At 47.3% G+C, this 18,701-nt stretch overlaps 1 protein-coding gene and 1 pseudogene across 1 annotated transcript in view; both read left to right on the top strand.

The window, feature by feature from the left end:
• The window catches only part of B4galnt3 (beta-1,4-N-acetyl-galactosaminyltransferase 3), a 101,993-nt gene that overhangs the window by 30,413 nt on the left and 52,879 nt on the right, over window positions 1-18,701 (top strand).
• On the top strand, window positions 1,691-2,808 carry LOC119806405 (annotated as a pseudogene).

Raw genomic sequence — 18,701 nt, forward strand, 5'->3', positions numbered from 1 at the left:
GTCCTCTAGGTATCAGGTGCTCTGACTTGTTGCGCTGTCTGCTGAGCCCCCTTCTGCCTGGCAGCTGTATCCAGCGCTTCCTTATTACACACCTAGGGGCCTCCCCTGGGAGTAAACTATCTGGTTACAGACAGAGGTAATATTCCTAGTATTGCATCACAAATGACAAGGACGAGATGGGAGGGAGATAGTGCTGGAAGACATGGGAAGAAACGGGTTGGCACACACCTGTACTCCAGGGCTTGGAAGACTGATGCAGAAGGATCTCTGTGAGTTTAAGGCCAGCCTGGTCTACAGAGTGAGTTTCAGGCCAGTGCGATCCTGTCTCAAAGGCAGGTGAACATAGGAAAAGAAAGGAAACAGCTAAGGCAGAAAGCGTGAAGACTGATCAAGAGAGGGGCCGAGAAGGGTCTGCAAGGCAAGTGAAGTCAGATTTGGATGGCAGGCCTGGGAGATGTGGCTTTAGTAGTAGATTACTTGCCTTGCATGTGCAAGGCCCCAGGTAGCATCGTCAGCATAGGCGTGGGGTGACAATGAGGAAATGATCCTTGCCGTTGTTTACTGTGGCTGTGACATCCTTGTGGCGTGGCACCCGTGGCCATCCTGTTTGGCTAAGCAAGTTCCTGGGTAGAAAACCCTGTGAGGATAGGATGTAGTGTCTCAACAGAGGCGTAAGGTGGGAAGGCTGGGCTTGTCTTCCCAGCCAAGGCTTCCCAGCATTGAGATCCCAGGGATTGTGGGGCGCGTGTGCACACATGACTCACCTGACCACAGGGTTTTCCAGGTTTACAGCCCTGAATACCTGTTCCTTCTCTTACACACCTATCACCACTCAGCAACCACGCCCTACAGTCTCTCTGCCCTCTGCGTTCTCCACCACCAGGCAGGGACTGCCACTCATCCCCACTTCCCTCTGATGGCCTCTTCCCTCGCTGCTGTGTTTCCTAGGAGCCAGAGTCCTCCGCGATCGGTTGATAAATCCTCCCTGGGCTCTTGCACAAAGCCCTTTTCCTGTCCGTGTCTCAGATTTCTGACCTATAAAATGAACCTCAGGCTTACTGCTTGCCATGTTGAGATGTGAATGAGGTCTTTGGGGAAGCGTTTCTTGTCAGATCAAAGATGCCACAGTGAGATCCACACAGTCCCTTCTCCTCTCCCTTTCATTCTACCTGCCCTCCTGCCCCAAGTCCTGTGTCTCCCCCCTGACTATTTACCACACAGATAAGAAAGTCATGTAGGTCTGCGAACCCCTGAAGCCCTCACTTTCCAGATCCACCGACCGCTTAACAATCTTCATCTCACCCACTCCAACCCCATTAGAAACTGCGGAACACCTACTTCCATTCCTGAAGATGATGCTCAGGGAAAGGAATTTGTGCTGGGGTGTAGCACTTGCGTAGATGCTCAAGGCTCTGAGTTCTGTACAGCGGCACAGAAAGGGAAAAGAAAACTTAACATTATAGTCCAAAGTTTAAGTTAGATATAAACATCGCTGATTTCTGCTGTGTGGTGGTGGCGCACACCTTTAATCCCAGCGCTTGGGAGACAGAGGCAGGTGGATCTCCCGAGTTCGAGGCCAGCCTGATCTACAGAGTGAGTTTCAGGACAGCCAGGGCTACACAGGGAAACCCTGTTTTGAAATCAAACAAAAAGTCACTCATTTTACACACCAAGCACTGTGGGAGCAGCCATGGCCGACAACCCTGTGTAGGAGCGATTGCTGTGACGGCAGGAGGCAGCGGATGGTGGCCCGGACAGTGCAGCAGAGTTGGCCATGCATCTGGGCCTAGAGCACCAGGTGGTGGCTGTGGGCTCAGTGAAGAGCCTGCAGGCTCTGGGTGAGGTCATTGAGGCCGAGCTTTGTTCCACCAAGTGCTGGAGGCTGACCACTGAAGGTGAGATTTCACACACAGCCAGGAGGCCCATGTGTTTCGAAACATCCCTCTTGAAGGCTTGGTGCAGAGTGAGCATATGTGACTGATCAGCAGCAAGGTGGGCTTCAGCAAGACTGTGGATCCAAATGCACAGGAGGGCAGCAGATGGGCCTGCTGTATAGAGGATGAAGTACAGAAGCAGTTGCCGTGGTCCAGTCAGGCCAGGCTGAGAAGCTGGCTGATGAGGAAAGAATGAGCCAAGGGAGCTGCTGTCCTGAAGTGATCTGAAAACCTACCGGCTGAGCAAGGGCAGGGCCTTCAACTCCTGGAGGGAGCGGCCCTTCAAGCCCTACAACTTCTCTGCCTGTGGTGTGCTCCCAGACAGTGGCCACCTTCTCCTTTTGCTCATGGTCCTCTCCCAGTTCTGACAGATGGGCTTCTCTGAGATGCCTAAAGTAAGGACAGCTTACTGAAAGCGCCTTCTGAGACATGATGAGCTCGCTCTTCCAGCCTCGGCAGCACCCAGCACAGCACATGAGCAATATGATGCATTCTTCCCGCGAGATCCGGCCCTGCAGCTCCCAATGGACTATGCCCAGCAGGTCAAACAGACCCACAGACCCACTCTCAGGGCAGTTACAGCTGACAGGATTGCAAGCACACCTGGAAGATGAGGCCCGGGAAAATCTGCTTCACACACACACACACACACACACACACACACACACACACACACACACACACCCCAGTGCCTGTACCCTCTGCTTAGCTAGAAGAAACCCTTCACAACGGCAAGTACTTCTACATTGATCATGTGTTTCAGAGTGAGATGTTGGATGCCACATACCTGGCCAAGTTCCACCAGATCAAGGGTGTAATAGCCAACCATGGGCTCACCCTGGGCCACCTCATGAGTGTGTTAAGGGAGTGGTGACCCTGACTCCCTGAGAACACCCAGAGTGGGAAGGGCAAAGCTAAATGTAAGAAAACAAAATAGTGCTGATGGGATGTCCTTCAGTATATGTATTGCTTTTATTAGTTGATGAATAAAACTGTTTTGGCTAATAGCTTGCCAGAGTAAAGCCAGGCAGGAAATCCAAACAAAGATATATATAGAGAGTAGGTGGAGTCTAGGAGACGCCATGTTGCTGCTGAAGGAGAAAGATGCCCCACAACCTTACAGGTAGGCCACAGCCTTATGGTGATACACAGAATAATAGAAATGGTTGATTTAAGATGAAAGAGTTAGCTAATAAGAAGCCTGAGCTAATAGGCCAAACAGTGTTGTAATTAATATAGTTTCTATGTGACTATTCAAGTCTGAGTGGCCAGGGAAAACAAACGCAGTCTCCATTTGCAAAATGGTGCCCAGTATAAGCAACACATATACAGAAGGGCATTCCACATGCTCCCACGCCACCGAGGGAAGGATAATAATATCCATATTCTTCTCCTTTCTTATACCCACTAAGCCATAAGCTGGGAGAGACAGTCGCTGATACCCCTGTCCCTTTTTATAGCGAGATCTTCCCACCTCATGGATCAGAAGTCTTGATCTTGTAAAGTGTGTAGCAGATTGAAAGTGGTGGAAAGGGGAAGGAAAGCCAGAGAAAGGATGAGCCTGGGAAGGGAAAGTGCTCGGGAAAACAGAGAAGGTTGCAGTGGCCTCTAGTCTGGGGCTCTGACACCCGCAGCCATCCCAAAGCTGCCAGAAGGCCTCAGTGGTGATTATGGGTATGGAGTGAAGGAGGCAATTAAAGGGGCTGTCCAGTTCCAGCTGAAGAATCATGGCAGTGGTCTGGTGTCCTCACAGTGGACACCCTGTGTGCCGAGATACAGAAGGGCACACAGACGCTGGGCAGAGCGGGTGTCTTGCCAGCTCTGTGTCCCCTCTGATGTGAACTGATGGAGCTGTTGCCCCTGATGTGTGCACAGGCTAGAATGCAGCTCGGATGTGTCATGCTCAGTCCGTTTTGGAGATCCTTGTTTTTGGAAACTAATAAGCGGAGTGGGTTTAAAGTGGAACCCTCTCTGCCCCTAACCTCAAATCATACATTATAAAATCTACCCATATAATTTTCTTGTTGATTCCTATCACATCCTGTAAAGGGATGACAGGACACTAAACAGAAACCAGGTCACCCCATATCCAGAAAAGATGGCCGCAAGGGTGCCAGAAGTGAATGGAGGCCTGATTTCTATATCTCCAGTTTCATCTGCCTGTAACCCTAGGTCATCAAGAGAGAGCCCACCCAGGTGCCTTCCTGCTTGAGCTCCATTCTTAGCTAGTCGCTGCATAGCTGTGCTTACTTACTCGTTTATACTGTATTAGTTTCTATCTGGTGGATAATAGGTCACAGAAGGGCTAAATTTAGCCAGTTAGCAAATTTGTGACTTCACACCTTTTCTTCCTTCTTTTCTTTCTTTCTTTCTCTTTCCTTCTTTCATTTTTATTCTTTGTGCTTGAACACTAAACATCCACTCCTGTAGAATATTCTTGAAGAATATCCTGTACTAGGATATAGGTCAGTAGTAGATTGCTTGCATGAGGCCCTGGGTTGGATCCCAGCAACACACACACACACACACACACACACGGATTTCCAGCACTGAGCATAGTCCCCAGAACATACCAACTGCCAGTTACTATTGATCTCACACACAAACACTAAATAATATAGTGACCATGTTTTTAAATCTTCTATTTCTTTTCTGCTTTTTTGTTTCGTTTCAAGACAGGCTTTCTTTGCTTAGAGTTGGCTGTCCTGGAGCTCGCTCTGTAGTCCAGGCTGGCCTCAAACTCGGTGATCTGTCTTCCTTAGCCTCCCAAATTCTGGGGTTAAAGTCAGGCACCACCAAGTGCCCAGCTTTTCCATTTTTTTCTACTACTTTGCCCTCAAATCCAGACTCTCCCTCCTTCCTCAAAAGCCCTCCGTACGTGTGCAGTCTTGGTGAGGAAATCACTATCATTCTTAGGTACTGGCTGGATTATTCTGTCAGCTCTTGGGCAACTTGAATTTTAGCTTTGTTTCTTGAATGAATTAATGTCTAGTGAATGAATAAAAGGACGGATACCAAGCTGATGCCACCTAAAGAAATGACCACATGTAGGGCGTGATCGCGTGCACCTTAAACTCAGGAGGCAGAGGCAGGTGCACCTCTGTGAGTTGGAGGCCAGCCTGGGCTACAAAGGGAGTTTTAAAAAGGGAAAAAGGAAGAAAAACAGCAGCACAGTGGCTTTCATGATATCCTGTCTTCCAGTCGTCCCTCTTGGGCGACACTGCTCTCCCCTTCCCCGCAATTAGAGACGTTTTTCTTTTTCTTTCTCACGTTCTAGTTTTTATTGTTTTATTTTTCGAGAACTTCTTTGAATAAACCCCAAATCAAAAACTGGCCCCTGCTGAGATCTGTGTGGGCAGAAATTTGTCCCTTCATTGGCTTGTCTTCTGCAATTGCAGGGCTTTCTCACGCTTTGTCCCGTTTTTTTTCTGAGACCGCTCCCACCGTGTGAGGTGGTGCCTGCCCGGCACACTTTATTGTCGTGGCGGGGAGTGCCCAGGACCCTTGTTTCACGTTACCCCCGCCTCGGATCGCTATCTGTGCGGAGATAGGGGTCTGAATAGGTCTGCCTCTCAAACTGTCCAGCATCTGGATTGATAGGAAGAGAAACAAAGACCCAAAACAAAGGCATGTGGAACCTGCGGGGAGAGGGAGGGGGGGGGGGGGGGGGGGGGGCTTCCAGCCCTCTCTCACGAAGGGACCCAGATCAGACAGGCAGAGCGCCACCATGGGCCGCTTCAGGCATCTTTTTCTCTCCTCTTTCATTTGCATAGATTCGAGCCAGTTAAGCTTCAGCCTATGCTCTTCTTAGAAACCAGACTGTAGCCCAGCTGTCTCTTTATTTAACCTCTCGAAAGCTGCTTGGCACCGTGGAGTAAGCCCTGAGGAGACGCAGCCCTGAGAAATTCTGTAAGACTCAGCTTTAGAGGCAGAGCGATTTTGAATGTACTTGGGATGCTGTGTTACTTTAAAGGAAGCCACACCGGGTGTGTTAGCAACAAGAGGTTTGCATTTCTGCGTGTTTAGTGTACGCTGAGGCAGGAAGACCGTGGGGTGGGTTTGACGCCAGCGTGAGCTACCTGAGAGAAACCCTGTCTCAGACGAAAACCCAATCAAACAACACATAAAAAATAGAGCATAATATTTGCAGGAGCCTAGAAGCATCATTTTTCCAGACAAAACGGGACCAGATCACAAAGCTGGACGATAGTGAGGGCCCAAGCCCTAGACTCCTGTCTCCTAGCCTCGTGCTTTTTCAGTCATGGCCATGATGGAACGTGGCAGAATTCTCCAATCTTGATTCTCCTATATTTTTTCCTTTTGCTTCTTTTTTTCTTTGACTTAAAAACATTTTGAGGCTGGGTATGGTAGCACATGCCTGTAATTCCAAAGCACTCAGGAAGTAGAGTCAGGAAGAATATAAATTCAAGGGTAGCCTGGGCTACATATTGAAACCATGTCTCAAAAAAGAGAGCCCCAAACTGGGCCAACAAAATGGCTTAGCAGGAAAATGTAGCACAAATAATAAAAACCCAGAGACAGATATTGGGGTTCAACCTGAAGATCAGAAAAGCAGAGCAGTCAAGCCACTAGCAAGCTCTTACCTCTCAGTCTCATTCTGAGGATTCCTGGAGGCAGGATTGCCATTTCGGACTGAGGTAGAGGTAAGAGCCAGGGTTTTTATTAATTATGCTACAGGAAAGTACTTGTAGCTTAAGTCTGGTGACCTGAGTTTGATCCCTAGTGCTCATGGTTAAAGGAAAGAACCAACTTCCAAAAGTTATTCAGTGACTTACTCATGTATACCATGACACATGCATGTGCTCACACATACATACATGACGATGATAAAACCCAAACTGCTAGGCATTGAGGTGCAGCTTTGTAGCTCCAGCTACTCTAGAGATTGAAGCAGGAGGATCACAGGTTAGATGCCTGCCTAGGCAACTTAGTGAGACCCCCCTTCCTACAGTGAAAAAGATTGAAGTTGTAGCTTGAAGCATTTACCAGGCCTGTATCTCCACTACCAAAAAATTTTTTTGAGTCAACCAAAACAAAAAAAAACATTTTTGAGGGACTGGAAGGATGGCTCAGTGGTTAAGAGCACTGGTTGCTCTTCCAGAGATCCTGAGTTCAATTCCCAAATCCCACATGGTGGCTCACAACCATCTGTAACTGTAGTCCCATGGGATCCAATGTCCTCATCTGGTGTGCACACATGTAGAGAAAACACCCATATACATAAACTACATAAGCAAATAAATCCTTTTTTAAAAGTTTTTGGTGTGGGCATATGTAGGACCTCAATAGTCTGAGGCAGGGAGATTATGAGTTTGAGGACAGGCCTGGGGTATAGAAAGATGGTAGCATGTGAGCTTAGCATGTATAGCCGGTTCCAACCGGGACCATTTGCATGAACACACATACACAACTTTTTTTTTTTTTTTTTTTTTTGATTTTCAAGACAGGGTTTCCCTGTAGTTTCTAGAGCCTGTCCTGGAACTAGCTCTTGTAGACCAGGCTGGCTTCGAACTCAGAGATCCGCCTGCCTCTGCCTCCCGAGTGCTGGGATTAAAGGCGTGCGCCACCACCACCCGGCCACACATACACAACTTTTTATTTAAAGTATATAATAATAAAAAGGTAAAAACCCAACAATTTTTTTGCCTGCCATGTCAGCGCCCAGGCAGATGAAGCAGGAGCAGCAGCTCAGTGTGATTCCAGGGTGGGTTCCACAGCACCACGCCCTCTCAAGAAATGAACACGCAAAAATCTCCAGACCATATAATGTAAACAAGTGGTTTTTCAGAGTTTCACATGCTTCCTTCTAGACCCTCCCTCACTTTCTCTTTTTCTTTCTTTATTCCTTCCTTCCTTCCTTCCTTTTTTCTCTTTTAAGACAGGGTCGCTCCATCCCTTCCAGGCTGGCCTGGAACTCTCTGTGTAGACCAGGCTAGCCTTCACCTTTTGATGATACCCCCACCCCCACCCCATCTCTGCTTCCCCAGTGTTTACAAGTGTGTACCCTCAGTCCTGGCTTCCAAGTTTTCTATGATTATATAACATTTACATTACAGACACAGCTAGATTTTGAAATACAATTAATTTTAGAGTCATTTTATAGTTACAAAGGTACCCTAGCCACAAGGGTTTACATCCCTCCCAGTTTTCATACCATCTTACTTCAGGAGAATGATTTGTCACGCTGATGGTCCAGTGTCATAGCACTAATATTAATTAGAATCAGGCTAGGCTGTAGCTCAGCTGCTCGAGGACTTGCCTAACGCTCTCCAAGTCCAAGGATGCACTCCTGACTCACAATTCTGAGGTGGAGGCAGGAGGATCATGTAAGGAGGGAGTTGAAGCTAGCTTGGGCTATATTAGACCCTGCTTAAAAAAAAAATGACGTCCACACTTGTTTGCTTTGTTTTGTTTCAGTGATGCTGGGGACCGAGCCAGGCCTTCATACATGGAAAACAAAGGCTCTAACACCTTTCTACACCCTGCCCTGTACTTATCGTGTTTACTTATTTTTGTGTATAGGTGTTTTGTCTGCATCAGTGTCTGTACCATATGTGTGCCTGGTGCCTCAGGAGGCCAGGCGAGGGCATTAGATCTCTTGGGACTAGAGTTACAGACAGTTGTGAACTACCATGTGGGTGCTGGGAATTGAACCCAGGTCCCCTGAAAGAAGATCCAATGCTCTTAACCACCGTGCCTTCTCTCCAGCCCTCCTCCCCATATTTTACTTTGATTTCCTTTCTAATATCTTTTTCTGTTCCAAGATCCCATCCGTTTAGTCATTGTGTTTCCTCGATGTCTTTCTTGGTGGTGACAGGTTTTTTAAAATTAATTTATTTTTATTTTATGTGCATTGGTGTTTTGCCTGTGTGCATGTCTGTGTGTGGATGTCACAACCCCTAGAACTGGAATTATAGGTAGTCTTGAACCATCATGTGGGAACTGGGATTTGAACCTGCGTCCTCTAGAAAAGCAGCCAGTGCTCGTAACCTCAGAGCCATCTCTCCAGCTCTGGATGTGACAGTTTTAATTATTTGCTTAGTAGTTTCACATTTCCTGTATATGGCAATTTCACCCATATAACTGTTTTGAACACCTCTGGGGTAGTATATAAGGTGTATACATGTATGCAAGTGTGCACATGCATGCCTGCATGTGTGTGTGTGCATGCTTTGTATGTACTGGGGGTCTAACCCAGAACACGTGTCTGCTAACTAAGCAAGTGCTCTACCCTGAGCCACTCACCAGCCCCTTACATACTTCAAATCACCCGCCATGTACTGAGGGTTCTACCCCATCATCACACTGCCCCGGCAATAATAATAATAGTGCCTACTACAAAATAATAATAAATAACAATAATAGTAAAAATTAAAAATTCCTACTATGAAATAATATTCATGAACAACAATAATAAAACCAACAACAATCTCTACCATAACAGTAACACAGGGTCTAAGTGCTGTCTAGAGAGGTGGACGCATCATCCTGCCTTGGAGCTTTGAGCTGGCACAGGAGCAACAGCGGTATAGATGATTCCACACAGCTCTGGGAGAGAATCTGGTGGCCAGGGCCTGGAGAGATAGCTCAGCGGGTGGGAGCACTGGCTGCTCTTCTGGAGGACCCGGGTTCAATTCCCAGCACCCACATGATAACTCACAACTGTCTATTACTCCAGTTCCAGGATACTCAATACCCTCATGCAGGCAAAACACCAATGCACATAAATTAAAAAAAAAAAAAAAACAAATCTAGTGGCCTGAAGCTGTTGCTCTTCACCCCACTAAACGACGTGTCTTGAACACTCTTGGGAACACTGGGCTTGTCCAAGGAAGCCCTGCAAAAGAAAAGAACATGGTCTCTATGTGTGCATTTAACAATAGGGCAGAACTGTGGCTGGCATCGTATGGTTGGGAACTGGAGCTGAGGGTGTGCATGCTGGTGTGTGAGAGGCCCTGGATTCAAACCTTACTACTTTATCCCCATAAAGGGGAAACCTCTAGGGCCACGTGTGGTGCTTCTGACTTTAATCCCAACAGAACCAGGCAGATTTCTTGGGAGTTCAAGAACGTCCTGGTCCACATGAGTTTCGGGCCAGCCAAGGTTGCAAAGTTTACATAGTGAGACCCCCGTCTCAAAAAGAGGAGAGGGGTATCTTCTGGTGGTCATCGTTTGTAACTGTAAAGTTTTTAAGGCCCAATAAGCCTCTCTGCTGATGCAATAATCCAAATCAGACCAAATCAAACCGAATTAAAAAAGCCCAGGTTTAATGGATGCCAGTGCTCCGGGTAGCCTTCCAGTCGGTGAAGGAGAAGGCGGGAGAAGAACTGGGAAGACCACCTGTTTGTTTGCTGGATGGGGGTCAGTTTAAATAGCCTGTGGGAGTGGTCTTGACCCTCCCTGGGGAGGGGTCACCTTTTGCGAGCTTTCTTGGAGGTGGAGTCTTGACTGTGGCAACTCCCAGGGGAGGGGACTTGGGGTAGAAAGTTCCACCCAAACATTCCAGACTCCCTGGATATAGGAGTGCCAGGGGGCTGGAGTGACGCCTAGACCCAAACATTTCAGACTCTTTGGAAATAAGGGTACCAGGGGGCTGGGGTGACGCTTCCAATCAAACAGTAACTAGAAGTGATCTGGGTAATCAACCTACCAGAGGTCCCATCCCAGTACAACAGATTTCTTCTCCTCTCCTCTCCTCTCCTCTCCTCTCCTCTCCTCTCCTCTCCTCTCCTCTCCTCTCCTCTCCTCTCCTCTCCTCTCCTCCCTTCTATTTTTCTTTTCTTTTCTTTTCTTTTCTTTCTATCCTGGAACTCACTCTGTAGAACAGGTTGTCCTCAAAACTCAGAGATCCACCTGCCTCTGCCTCCTGAGTGCTGGGATTATAAAGGTGTCCCCACCACTGCCTGGCCAGTTGTTTTCTTTAATTGCCTCTTCTCTATCCATCTCTCTAATCTCAGACACTTGTTTATAGCAACATCCAATTCTTATTAGTTAAGGAAAGGTAAAACTTCTAGACCCCACACTCTCTGCCCCCATAACTATTCCCTATTTTGGAACAACTTCCTTTATAAATTTTATCTTGGATTTAGGCCTCTCTCTGTTCAAGTCCGAGCCTCTGACCTACTTAACCCCTCAGATTAGCCTCCACCATTCTCCACGGCTCAGGCTTACCCTTGCATCCTCTCTTTTCCTCCCTCTGACCTCTGATTTACATAGGCCCAGTAGCTCACAGACTCTGTCCTTTGGGATTAACTCTCCTAGACTCTGGGTTAACCCTCCTAGACTTTGGACTTGAGAGCTAGACAACAGAGGAAATCACCTCTCAGAGAAGAATTAGGAAGCAAGGTCCTCACCTTGAATACAGTCTTATGAGTTGATGGAACAGGAGCGGCCCAGGCCTCAAGACTTTTTCTTGCCAGGCAATTGTTGCATGGAGGGAAGGTAGAACCTGGGTCCAATAATTTCACTCACCCAACACAGAATTCCTGCCATATCTTGGAGGTATTTGAACCAGGAACATACCCGAGACACTGCTTCCCCTCCAGTACTTCAAAGATGATGGGCAGTTTGTCCTGAGACCTTACTGGCCATCACTGTAACTGAGCCTGTTTCCAAGGGGGTGGTTAAGTTCATTGAACAAAAGGGCTGACAGCAGAGAAATACTTTGCAAAACACAAATGCTTAATAATAAATGAGCATTAGAAGCCAGCCTGAGGCTACTGTGTTTTAGGAAATCCATCTGCTGGAGTGGGACAGGAGACCATTTTCAGGGGAGGAGGGACCTGAGGCAACACAGGATGGTGAATGGGGCAGCCTCCTGAGGAATGTAGATGGTACGGAAACCCAGATATAGAATTAGAGAAGAAACAACAGCTTTGCTCAGGGATGCCTCACTCTCCAATGTTGATTTCATTGACCTAAATCAAGCCCCTGGGCCCATGTGCTGGGACCTATTTTAAGAGAGTCATAAATATACAGACTGGGAAATGCCTGCTGGGGGTGGCAAGTGGATGTGGTTGCACTCCAGGACAGGATCCGGCTCACATCACACTCCCCGCCCCTGGATTTCAGGCGGGCTGGAGGGATGGCACTGGAGCTGGTGTTTGCAAGAGGTGCCAGGAGCAGGGAGGGTTTGTTCTAAACAGGGAGGGCTTGTTAGGTCGCTGGCTAGCACGTGGGTGGTGGGAGCTGAAAAGAAAGGGGGCCTAGGAACTTCCCTCCATCACACCCTTTTAGACCTCCGCCACACTGCGCTGGAACTTGCCTATAGTCTTTCATTAGATCTGCTGCTGCTGCTTCCCAGGATAGAGACCTGCTCCATACACCTGTGTTCCCTGCCCTGGCTCTGGAGTCCAGTCCAAAGTTATTAAGTCAATCTTTATCTTAGGGAAATAATTTAGGCCCTTCTCCTCACTTTTCAGGTAAGGTGAGTGATGGGCTTTGGTTGCCTAGGCTGGCCAGGGCATGCCACATGCTGTCTGTCGACAAGGCCTCTCACACCAACCGGGTTTCATCAGGGGTGGAGCTCCATGAGACACAGCTCTGGGTGTTACTGGGTGGAGCTGAGATGTGGCAACACTGGGCCGACCAGAGGGCTGTGAATAGCTCTGCACGCTCAGAGCTGGTCTTGAAAAGTGGTAGAGCCCTTTCCTAGCATGTGAACCCCCGCCGCCCCACTCCCCAATTCCTTTGAAGCACCAGGAATTTAATATGAGGTTACCTGGCCTGCTGTTTTTGTAAGCCCGGGAAATAAGAAAGCTTTTGTGTTAATTCTCTGAGGAGATAGTGTGGTCTTCCTTGAGGTGACACAGCTCAGGAATGGAGCAGCAACTTTCCCCCAACTCCATAGTCCTCCAGTTTCTTGCTTCTGGGATCTGAGAAATACTTGGGGGTGAGGACTCTCCTTAGCTGAGGGACACAGAAGCCTTTCAAGAACAAGTCAGTCTCTTGTGAGATGTTTACACCAGCTCATACCCAAGGGTGCAGTGTGAGTCATTTAATCTAATTGGTTTAATAAGTAAACGATCTGCGCGCAAAGAGGAGGGGGTTGGGCACGAGAGGGAGGGGCTCTGCTATCTACAAACCCTAAGGAGTCAGCTTTAAGGAAAAACCTGTTGCCAGCTCTCCAGGGACCTGTGGTAATTAAGCTGGGGGTGGGGATGCATTGGGAAGGAGGAGGAAGAGACCCAGACGTTCTGGGGGTGGGAGAGGGAGGTCAGGTTCTCAGTGCCCATCCTAGAGAAGAAAAAGGAATCATTCATTGCCGGCTACAGTTCAGTAGGGGCTGAGGGTGTGGCTCAGTGCTCTGTGGCAGCGCTCAGACCTACCATGTGCAAGGCTGGAGGTGTGAGCGTCAGCACCGTATCCCTCCCCTGCCCCCCAAAAAGTACAGTTCAGGGCAACCGGTATTTGATTTCAAAACTTTAAAAAAATTTTTCTGCAAAGGAACCAGTACACAGTGGCAATCAATCTTCTCTCTACCCCCAGAACAGGCAACCACGAGTCTTCTCTCTTATTTTAATCTCCAGGAATTTGCCTGTTCTGAACATTTTATATGAATGGCTCATGTAGTAGGTGCCCCTGTGTGTCTGAGGTTTTTTGTTGTTGTTGTTTGTTTGTTTGTTTGTTTTTGTTTTTTTGGGACAGGGTTTCTCAGTAGCTATGGAGCCTGTCCTGGAACTCTCTGTGTAGACCAGGCTGGCCTCGAACTCACAGAGATCTGCTTGCCTCTGCCTCCTGAGTGGTTTATTGGTATAGCATGGGTCTCTCAGTTATCCACAGGAGATTAGTTCTGGGGCCTGTGGTACTGAGGGTACCCAATCCAGGGATGCTCTAGTTCCTCACATTCATGCAACCTAGCACATCCTCTTATATACTAGAAGTCTTTCTAGATGGCTTGTGATATTGGGTATAGCATAAATGTGTATATATGTATATAATCTCGTGTTTCAGGTGGGAAAGAAGCAACAACTCTGGTTGGCCTTGAACTCACAGAGATCTGCCTGCCTCTGCCTTCCAAGTGCTGGGAATGAAGGCATACACACACACACACACACACACGCATACACACACACGTAGTATAACAACTATTTACATTACATTTACACATACATATTTATATTACGATATTCCATGGGTGTATATACTGTCTTGTTTTTTTTTCCTTTTCTTCCTTTAATTTTTTTTTTCCGGAGGGATGATTAAGACATGGTTTAGCCCAGGCTATCCTCAAACTCACAATGTAGCCCAAGGATGGCCTTGAACTTCTAATTCTCCTGCCTCTGCTTCCGAGTGCTGAGATTAAGGCTTGCTCCACCATGCCCTGTTTATGGGTGCTGGAAATTGAACCCAGGACTAAGGATGGGCTAAAAAAAACACTCTACAAACTGAGCTGCATTCCTAACCCGTGTGTGTGTGTGTGTGTGTCTGTGTGTGTCTGTGTGTGTCTGTGTCTGTGTCTTTTTCTTTTTTCTTTTTTCTTTTTTTTTTTTTTTTTTTTTTTTTGGTTTTCTCTGCAGCTTTTTTAGAGCCTGTCCTGGAGCTAGCTCTTGTAGACCAGGCTGGCCTCGAACTCAGAGATCCGCCTGCCTCTGCCTCCCGAGTGCGTCTTTTTTCTTTTTGAGACAGGTAACAACTCTGTGTAACAACTCTGGTTACCCTAGAACTTACTTTATAGACCAGGTTGGCCTTAAACTCACAGAGACCTGCCTGCCTCTGCCTTCCAAGTGCTGGAGTTGAAGGCATGCACCACCACAATCTGGCTGTTTTGTCTTTTGAGTAATTTTTTTTCCTTTTGTTTTGAGATAGGGTCTCACTTTGTTTTGTTGGCTGTCCTGAAACTCACTATGTAGATCAGGCTGACCTCAAACTCACAGAGATCCTCCTACCTCTGTCTTCCAGAGTTGGGATTGAAAGTGTGCACCACCACCCTGGTTCTGTTTTTGTTTTTTGAGACAGGGCTTCCCTATACAGCTTCAACCATCCTGAGACTCGCTGTGTAGCCTGGGCTGACCTTGAACCCCCTATCTGATCCTCCTGCTCACCTGTCTCCCAAGTATCTTCATTAATTGCTGATGACTATTGAGTTGCCTACAGTTTGGGGCTATCAGGACTGGCCCTGCTCTGGTGATTTTTGCTTCTTTTCTGTTGTTTTTGTTTTGTTTTTTTATTGCTGGCCTAGAACTCAAAGATAAAATGGATATAAGTATTGTAACTAATTCTTACTTGATAACTATTTTGTTATATGTAATTTTACTATGTTAAAGTTAAAGCCTTTCTTTTATTGTTTAAACAGAAAAAGGGGAAATGATGTGGGAGAGTCTTCTGTTTGAGTTGATTTCATTGGCTAATAAAGAAACTGCCTGGCCTATTTGATAGACCGCCCCTCAGGTGGGTAGAGTAGACAGAACAGGAAGAGGAAGTGAGGTAGAAGGATCAGTAAGATGCCACACCTCTCCTAAGTTAGGCAGACTGCCATGCCTCTCCAGAGAGAGAAGCCAGACGCGATGAAGCTCCAGCCCAAGATGGACGTATGCTAGAAACTAAACGGTAAGGCACCACTTCATGGTGCTACACAGATTATTATTATTAATCAAGATGTGAGGAAGAGGCTGAAAATAATGGGCCAGGCAGTATTTAAAAGAATACAATTTGTGTGTTGTTATTTCGGGTTTTAAGCTAGCCGCTGGCCGAGAGCAGGGCGGTGGGAAACCGCCCGCAGCCCCTCACTACAGGACAGTCTTCCTACCTCTGCCTTCAGAGTTTCGACTGTTTCCCCTTTGTCTGAGGGTGCTGATTTCTCCATCCTTCCCAGTGGGTGTGAAGTAGATGGACATTGTTATTCTCATTGCCCCGTGTTTCAGGTGGGAAAGAAGCATGGGGAGCTGTGTGACAGAAACAGAAGGGTACAGCCGTTGAAAAGTGCACGTTACCACTGTTGAGGGGACTGAGCGAGTTGCAGGAATACTGTGCCAACGGGTTTTTATATCAGCACGACACAAGTTAGAGTCATCAGGGAGGAGGGAGCCTCAATTAAGAAAATGCCTCCATAAGATCTGTCTGTAGGCAAGCAATCCTGTAGGGCATGTTCTTAATGATTGATAAGGGTGGGGGAGGGCCCAGCCCATTCTGGATAAGGACCACCTCTGTTCATGGGTTCTGGGTTCTATAGGAAAGCAGGCTGAATAAGCCATGGGCAGCAACAGTTGCAACATCCTTCCCTGGGCTCTGCTTCAGCTCCTGCCTCCAGGTTCCTGCCCTGTTTGAGTTCCTGTCCTTGCTTCCTTCTATGATGAACAGTGCTGTGGGAGTGTGAGCCAAACATGTCCTTTACTCCCCAACTTGCTTTTAGTCATGGTGTTTCCTCATAGCAATGGAAGCCCTAACCAAGATACACACACACACACAACATGCACACAGACATGTTATAAAGTCATCGTGTTTTGAATCAGTTTTAAATTCTTTTATTCCATTTATTTATTCTGGGTGCGAAACAGGGCACACATCTGGAAGTCAGAGGACAACTTGTGGGGAGTCAGTTCTCTTCTCCACCGTGGGGATTGAACTCAGGTCACTGGGCTTGGTGGCAAGTGCTTCTGTTGTCTAATCCATCCTATCTCCTAAAACACGCCGAAATGATATAAATGATGATGGATTGTTTTTCAGTGTTTTGGAAAGCTCACACGCTAATGTCTGTGTTTCTGTTCTAACACATGTATATCCTGTGACCCGACAGTCTCACTTTGGAACTCAGTCTAGAGAGCATGGCCGCTGCTTAGGAACCATTGATTGAGGACAGCTGAATGGCTGCTGGTGGAGAATGCTTTGCTCTAGGATCAAGAAGCGATTTCCCAGTGTTGTGGGTGGAACCCAGGACTTGCACACACTCAGCAAGCGTTCTACCACCTAAGCTCAGTTCTAGCTAACCAAGGTTCTTCCAAAAAACTTTGCCACTCAAGGACTGAGAACCATTAGCCCCAGAATTCCTTGGGAGCTTGCAGAATGCCAGTTCTTAGGTCTCCCACAGGCCATCACCTGCCCCTCACTCCTTACCTCTAGTGCTAGACATGGAACTCAAGGCCTCAGCTCCAAAGATGATCGACTTGGGATGTTGCCATTTACTGAGATGCCTGTCTTCAGGGGACCCAGGTTTAGAAGCAAATATCAAGTTTGACTTTTCTGGGTTACTGCAAAGATGTTCACCATAGGGACTGGGTAAATTTAAAAATTACATATAAGGAAAAGTCAGAGGAAATGTAGGGAGATGGGCAATAGCAAGTGATATTCTCCAGGACCAACGAGTGAAGTGGGAGCGGGGAACAACACTCCCTGGGCTGAGCCAGCCACAAAGTTAAGTTAGTGTGGTTTGAGGCAGGAAAATGGGCTTTTTAGCAAAAAAAGACAGGAAAAACACACGAGAGCCAGAGGAAAGACTCGCAAGGATCCTGGATTCTGCCTGGCAGGTTTCTGTGATCTGGGGCTCAGGGAAGGTAGTGTTTTTACATTTGTTTTATTTCAGAAAAATACCTTATGGTTCCAGCAGGAACCCATGCATATGTGGGGGCAGGCCTCTGAGACTTGGAAATGCACCCACCCCAAAATACCTGTTTGGTTCCTCTTCACAATGAAGTCTTCCCTGACTGTCCGATCCTTTGTGTTTCATTGTATACCCTGCTGTTATCTAAATACCTGTCCTGGGTGCTGTGCAAAAATCACAGTTGGGAGGCAGGACTGGCTGTGAAAACGCAGCCAGCCCCGTGTCAGTGGCCGTGTAGGGACTTGGCCTGTGACTTCCTGCTGCCTGACCACTGTTTTCTTAGCTTCTGTCCTCCATAGATGAGGCACCATAAGACCGGCTTCTCAGGGTTGGGCTGAGGATTGACCGAGCAGCCCGTGGACTTTGAAACCACACAGAGCTAGTTTGAGTCTCAGTTCAGCCATTTGTGAGGACTGCAGAAAAGCCCGTAAGATGTTTAGACCTCAGTCTTATCGGTAGGATAGGAAAAGAGTACCTTCCTGGTTCTGCCCTGGGAAGGAATGACTTCGCAGTGCTTGGCATAGTGTGGGAAATCGGAATACTGTAGCCGTACTGAATGGAGAAGCACCTATTGGCCGAATTTGTCCAAGCCCCTGAATGATGCCTTTGGAAGATGAGGCAGTAGAGATCTTGAAATGATAACAGACTTGGCAGAGGGCATATAGTGAAAAAGTAGTAGACAGGGACTCAGTCCAGAACTTTCTGACTCTTAACTTCGTTTGTTATACTGTACTTGACCACCAAACAAAGCAGCTGTGCCCCACACGGTGCCTGGGAAATCTAGCCTGTTGACTGATTGTGTCTTTCTTTCTAAACGCCTTTTCATACCGTTATCTCCATTCTGAGCCATTCTATGCAACCATCAGAACTCTAATATACGGGTCCAAGAAGCCAGCTTGAAATAGGTAACAGACTGTAGTCTTTGTGAGAAAGCTGTATCTGTTTGTATGGTGGGGTGGGGAACTCTGGGGAACCTAGCTTGGTGCTCCAAGCAGCCCACGGGGATACATTTGCATCTTACCCAATAAATTGCCTACAACAGACTCTTTGAACATGGAAAATGTATTCCCCTAAGACCCGGGAGGGCTAAACAGTTAATAACTTCCCGAGAGCTTTATGTATTACTAGGATACAGACGGTGATCAGAGATCACTAAACACCCAAGTTTATGTTCAAGAAGAAAAAAAAAGGTTCAAACTCTCTGCCTTAGC

Source organism: Arvicola amphibius, chromosome 2, assembly GCF_903992535.2.
Source record: "Arvicola amphibius chromosome 2, mArvAmp1.2, whole genome shotgun sequence".
Taxonomy (NCBI): domain Eukaryota; kingdom Metazoa; phylum Chordata; class Mammalia; order Rodentia; family Cricetidae; genus Arvicola; species Arvicola amphibius.